This window comes from Mytilus edulis, unplaced genomic scaffold (assembly GCF_963676685.1).
Source record: "Mytilus edulis unplaced genomic scaffold, xbMytEdul2.2 SCAFFOLD_1063, whole genome shotgun sequence".
NCBI lineage: Eukaryota > Metazoa > Mollusca > Bivalvia > Mytilida > Mytilidae > Mytilus > Mytilus edulis.
Window position 1 is genome coordinate 21,499 of NW_027269039.1, and position 6,881 is coordinate 28,379.

Below are 6,881 nucleotides of genomic sequence, written 5' to 3' on the forward strand. Positions count from 1 at the left end.
CAGGGCGGATCCAGCCATTTTATAAGGGGGGGGGGGTCCCAACCAGGACAAAGGGGGGTTCATATATGCATACTTGCTTTATACTGTTTGCCTGCTGACTATTAAACAGGTTACTGTACTTACTAATATTAATCTTCAAATATAGCAACAACAACAAATGCAAGCTTTTAACGACCTTGACTGGCTATACAGCCCTTACACGGTCGGTATAAATATAGCAAGATATACTGACATTGACACATAATATACTGAATGAACCTATAAGGTACCGAAATTAATTCCGAATGGATCGGTGTCCCTACATATTAAGTAATACATTTAGGTACATTGTTTACCAATGTAGATACATAAAATATATATGATCCTTTATTTTTAACTTTTTACTAAATTCCAACTGCATGAAACATTTGTATGACAATAATTTAGTATGCAAATGTTGTAGAAGGTATAAATAAGAAACATTTTGCAATAATTCCCTAGCTCTCTATGCATTCAAACCGGTTATCATGACCAGTTGCTTTATTTTGTTTAACCACACGGTGGTTAAATTTTTCTCGTGAATGTTTTCTGCCACATTTTCGAAAATATTGTTTGTGTGTAAGTAGGATTTCTATTTCACAATTTTTCACTCATTTCCAAAGTAAATATGTGTTCACATTTGTTATTATTTTCATTGGTTGATAAATCAAGTCCGGTATTGTTTTTAGTACTGTGCGATGCTTCATGGCAAAGTTTAACACGTTTCAGTCTCTCTTCGTCTATGGCAATCTCAGTATATTTATAATACATTAAGAAGTTTGTTGACAAGAATAGGTACCGAAAATCCAATCATAAGCAGACCAGACAGGGCAGTAAGTGAGCCAATCACATACCCCCATGCGGTCACGGGATACATGTCGCCATAACCAACGGTTGTCATAGTTATAAGAGCCCACCAGAAACTATGTGGAATGCTTGTGAATGTTTCTCTGTCATCAACAAAATATATTAAAGATGAGAATATCAACATTCCCACCATTAAAAACGCAGTCATCAATAACAGCTCTTTTAGACTTGCTTTTAAAGTATAAATTAAAATCCAAAGTCCGGGAATATGCCGGACCAGACGGAAAATCCGGAGAACACGTGTTACTTTCAAATAGCAATAATCTTGGCGGTGTCTGTTCCAGCAAGAACAGGATCAAATGCCAATATGAGTAGCTGAACATAATCTGGCAATAAGGCAACCAAATCGATGACGCCCATTACGGAACGCATATACCGTAATCGCTTCCTGGCTGTAAGAACTCTGATCAAGTATTCAATAGTAAAAAATATCATACACGCTAAGTCTATCCTTAGTAGCACCGGGTGTGGAACTTCTTCTGATTTATTAGTCACAACATCGATTGTTGCATTCAATGTTCCGTTAAACACACGTGTAACTTCAGTGTAGTAATTTGTAATGCGGTTTGAAGGGTGTGATTCGGCAAGGAAAGATGTTATGGATAATGTAACGACCAGCAATGATATAACGCCATACACCTACAAAAGAAAGAATATTTACAAATTATGAACGTCTGTGTTGTAAAGGACGCCTTACTTTGACTTCAGATTAAGAAATCCCCCCTTTTAAAGAAGAGATGCTACTTTACTGTTGATTACATACGATACGGAATATTAAGTCTTGATTACATAATAGTACACTGCCCTTGCAGCAAAACAATGCATGATAGTCTTGCAAGACCCCCTAAAACACAAATTACCAATAAACCACTTGAGGTCAGTTATAGACTTCAAGACATACAATGTACAGTTTTGCAATATGTGCATCTCATAATTGGACAATTTTATAAACATGCTTTAAAATATATATGACCATGGATCTACCACCAAGAAGGTATCTGACTTGAAACAGATCGTCGTAAAGTATTTTAAAGAATATAGTGCAAGAAAATTGAGTACACGAAAAACACCTACCTCTTAAAAACGATACAATATAGGTAACACAAACTTAAGATGTCTATAATCTTTCTATCCCAATTGTTTACAAGATCTTGATATTATTAAAGAATTGGTGTTTAACGCCATTTTCTGCACTATCGGCTATATCATGACTGGGACGTTTTATTGATAGAAGAAGCGAAATGCTTAGGGGACGTTCGGCTGTAAAGCTGACAAGGCAGTGCCTACAGAGGACCAACAATGTTCGGTAGTGATATAGATAACTAAGTGCCTTTGGAGGACCAATAAAGAGGACCACCGACGTTCGGCAGGGAAAACGAACAACGGAGTGCCTAGTGAGGACCGCTAAAGAGGTCCACCGACGTTCGGCAGGAAAACGTACAACGGAGTGCCTAGTGAGCTCCACTAAAGAGGACCACCGACGTTCGGCAGGCAAACGGACAACGGAATGCATAGAGAGGATCCAGCAAAGTGGAAAGGGAATAATATAATGTGCAATTACGTGTTTCCAAATCCACTATAGATACATATATTTAAAACTAAACCTAGAGCGGATCACTTCAGAGGACCATCAACGTTCGGCAGGAAAACTGACAACGGATTGCACAGAGAGGACCACCAACGTTCGGCAAGAAAACTGACAATCGATTTAGATTTCAGTCAAACGCCCCTGCCACCTACGGTGTTCGAACTCAGAACCCAACAGTTTACCAGCTTGTACTACAGTCAGTAAAATACTTAGCCCACTTGGGCCGCCGAGGCCCGTTGTATATTGACAAACCTTAACACAAAAACCGAACCGAATACAACTGCATATATTATTATGAAATAAATGTACAATATACTTCTACAAAATCATAATTTTTATTACATGATCTGGGTGAAGTATTCGATTAAGTGCAGTTTTAAAAGACTGTAGAAATATCTCTATATACTAGTCTTACTATTTCAGCAAAAACAAAAACTTTAAATTTGAAAAAAGTAGAAAAATATCTAATTGAAATTACTACAAAAAATATTTATAGGCTGTGAAAAACTGAACGAGAATTTCCATTCATTTTTGTGGTTTTGTCGTTTCAATAACAGGATGTATGATTGGTTGAGGACAAGGTAAACATGCATATTAAATTAACAACATGTGAGGGGTATACATATAGACCCTGTAGATTTCAATTAATTTTTCTTTTAAGTTTGGTAGTGTAATGATGCATGTCTTTACCACGCGTAACAGTTTAAGAAGTTGTTTACAAAATGGAATCTTAAATATGCATTTGATACGGTGCATTTATTATATAATGCTGCAACTATAATTTTTTTAACTTTCAAACTTTATAGTCTGATGAGTCTTGTGTAGACGAAACACGCGTCTGGCATATACAATTTTAATCCTGGGGTATATATATGACGCTGAAGTTTTCCATAGATCAGATAATTTTGAATTTTATACATTGAAATTGTTTTATAATTTTACACATGTATGCAGGATACAAAAATCTCAATTTTAAAGAATTGTACAGTACTTCTGTCCTTACAAACAAACAAAAACACCAAGGTAAAGAGGTTACCTTTTTCACAAATACTTCGAAACGACAATTTAACATCATTCAAATAAATCGAGAGTAAATTGAAGGAACTACAAGTATCTAAAACCAGTCCTATGTTTGAAAACTGTTGATTTACTTTCATTCAAATATTACTTTTAAAAAGCAACTCAGAGTAAACATGAAGCATTCCAGCATTGGGGATATACGAGAATTAACGAATCCAAAGTCTAGTTCATTCATAAGATGAAGGACATATTCTTTCAATCAGTTTAATTGAGGTCTGGAGCTTGCATGTCAGTTAACTGCTAGTAGTCTGTTGTTATTTACGTATTATTGTCATTTTGTTTATTTCCTTATGTTTCTTATTCTGACCTCGGACTCTGACTTCTATTAAATTGAGTTGTACCGTGCGTATTGTTGTGTGTATGTTTTTTTCCTACATTGGCTAAAGGTCTAGGGAGAGGATTGAAATCTCAAAAAAAAACATGTTTAACCCCGCCGCAATTTTGCGCCTGTTCGCAAGTCAGACTTCTTGGTTAATCTTGTAATGATCTTTTTATTTTAGTTTTTTGTGTATAATTCGGAGTTTAGTATGACGTGCATTAACACTGAACTAGTATACATATTTTTTAAGGGGCCAACTGAAGCTGTGGGAGTTTCTCGCTGCATTGAGGACCCATTGGTGGCCTTCCGCTGTTGTCTGCTCTATATTTGGGTTGTTGTCTCTTTGACACATTCCCCATTTCCATTCTCAATTTTATTTTCCATTATATGTATATATTTGTAGGAAATTAATGCTTAATAAAGAAATTGTATTTGTATCGTATTTGGTCTATTTCCAGAAAAGAGATGCTTTTTTTGTAAAGTGCTTGCTTGTTAAAACAAAATGAACAAAGAAATGTCTTCAAGTCCATAAATTCGATTACTTAATATTCCAGTGAAAAATTTATGATATTATGCTTTTAAACTTCATATTTAATTTCTTTAATACCATTTAGAAAACTGGCACTCAATCTGAGCACGCAGCTTGTGGAAGTACGCGTCATTGAAGAGACATGAGTGAAGGTAGCTGTAATCATGCTAAACACCAATCGATATAAAACTACGACAATGTTACCAATCTTTTATTGTTCATAATTTATATCGAAAGATTAAACCTAACAGATATACACTTTTTAAAAGTTTTAAATTATGATTTTGTTATCGGCATCAATTAGACACACAAGATATAGAATATTCATTAAAGCCTTCACTTTCAAGTTGACATTTCGGTTGTCTTTTGGTGCATATATATTAGTTTATCATTTTGTATACAAACAAGCGTGTCTTAAAGCTTCCTATCTCATATTAAATGATAATATCCGGGTAACTATTACGGCCATTTTCTCACAATTTAAATCGGATTAATTCGGATTATACACCCGTCATTGAAGATGAAAGTAGAACACCTTCGATTTAATTTATTTAAATGTGTAATCGGATTAGATCCTGCTATCAAAGTAGACATGAAACTGCCTTCTTAATTCAAACGTCAAATTGACGAAGATTTCTGTGTCATCGCTAATTCTTATTTGTTGAGAAAACACAAAATTACATAATAATTTGCTGAACATTTATAGGTCACCAACTTAAAAAGAAAATCGGACAGTGGCATTATGATGCAAGAACTCTATAGTTTTTAACTGTTTTGGAGCTTCGTAAAAAATGCAAATACTTTTCTGGGAGGAAGTGAGGTGCAGGTATCTTGTCAGAAACTATTCCCCCCTTTTTTTTTATAACTATGAAGTAAATACATAATAATCCAAAAACATGCGTTAAAGGCGAACAGTTTTCTTTTGTTTTTAAATGTGTGTATACTAGTATACTTAAAAGATGCTAGGGGTTTATTTTAAGGAGTCGGTATACAGGAATATAAACACAACAGAAGAAATATTTCATCCAAACTGAGTCTGGTGGACCCCTTTATGTCAAATGTTAAACGCACCGAGTTCAAAACTATGTTCAAGTACTATAGTTAGTAAATGTGTAGTAGACAGGTAATGTGATCAGCTATCTTACCTTTGCCATAAGGCAAGAATCTGGTTGGGTTCAGAACAAAAGACACTTTCGTCCGAAAACTATCTATCTTAGAAGTGTTTTTTAGAATTGCTCTCTTCTTGTGATAAAATTAAAGCTGCCTTTTCGGTCATGTTCAAGTTGGTTTTAGCGCCTCAAGAGTTTTGTTGTATGAATTATAATTCATGCTGCAGCATCTTTCTATAGTCCTTCCGGTATCCCCCAGAATGCAAGTTCATTTTTGATGGCTGGACCACACATATACGTCTGGTAAATGGAGTTCGCCGCTACGTAAATAGTTCAGAACAACCTGCAATTATAAATCTGCACTTATGCCAAGGTTTTACTGTAGTTTTTATATGTGTCAGAATATTGAATTGCTCGGTTTTAAAAAAAAATATAAACGATTTGTTTTTTTAAAGATAGTTTCACAATGCTGGTGAAATAGTTTATAGGTCACCAATTTAAAAAGAAAATCGGACAGTGACATTATGATATGCATAACTCTATAGTTTTGACTGTTGGGCAGTTTCGTAAGGCAGCAACCATCAGTGGCGGATCCAGGAACTTTTCCTAAGGGGGGGGGCCCGCTGACTGACCTAAGGGGGGGCCCGCTCCAGTCATGCTTCAATGATTCCCTATATAATCAACCAAATTTTTCCCACGAAAGGGGGGGCCCGGGCCCCCCAGCCCCCTTGGATCCGCCTATGACCATTTGATTTTCGGGGGGGGGGGGGGGGGCTATGGTTTTTTTTGGAAAAAAGAGTTTGTTACCAGTTTTTGGAGAAAAAAAAAAATTTGTTTTTGATTCTGAGAAAAAAAAAAATTGCTTGTTTCACCCTCAGCTGCCACTATATGTAATGCTAAAATTGAAAGAAAAAAATTGTTTTCGACTTGTCGCGAAAAAAATAGATTGTTTTTTCGCCGCAGCCCCCCCCAGAAAATCAAATGGTTGCTGCCTAAAAATGCAAATACTTTCTTGGAGGAAGTCAGCATGAATGTATCTTGCCAGGGGACTATTTCCCCCCCCCCCCCCCCCCCATACCCCCGCTTTTTGTGATATCGCTAAAATTTATTAAACATATTTTTCATATTTTGTTGCGAAATTTCTTCAATGTTGGTGGTCGTACAAATCTACATGTACGTGACCTGTATGGTGCTGATATCGACGTCACTTGAACTTTGGTTGATAGTTGTCTCATTGCAATCATATATCACATCTCCTTTATTTTTTTATATAATGATGAAGGTAATTATATACTCTTTGTTTACAGCTAATGGACTATGTCATGTAAAGGTTATAAAAAGTAACGGTAGATAATATGTTTTCTAATAAAT

At 35.6% G+C, this 6,881-nt stretch overlaps 1 pseudogene; it reads right to left on the minus strand.

The window, feature by feature from the left end:
• Nucleotides 1–615: 615 nt before the first annotated feature.
• Nucleotides 616–5,853, minus strand: LOC139509409 (potassium voltage-gated channel protein Shaw-like; annotated as a pseudogene).
• Between the last annotated feature and the right edge of the window lie 1,028 nt (nucleotides 5,854–6,881).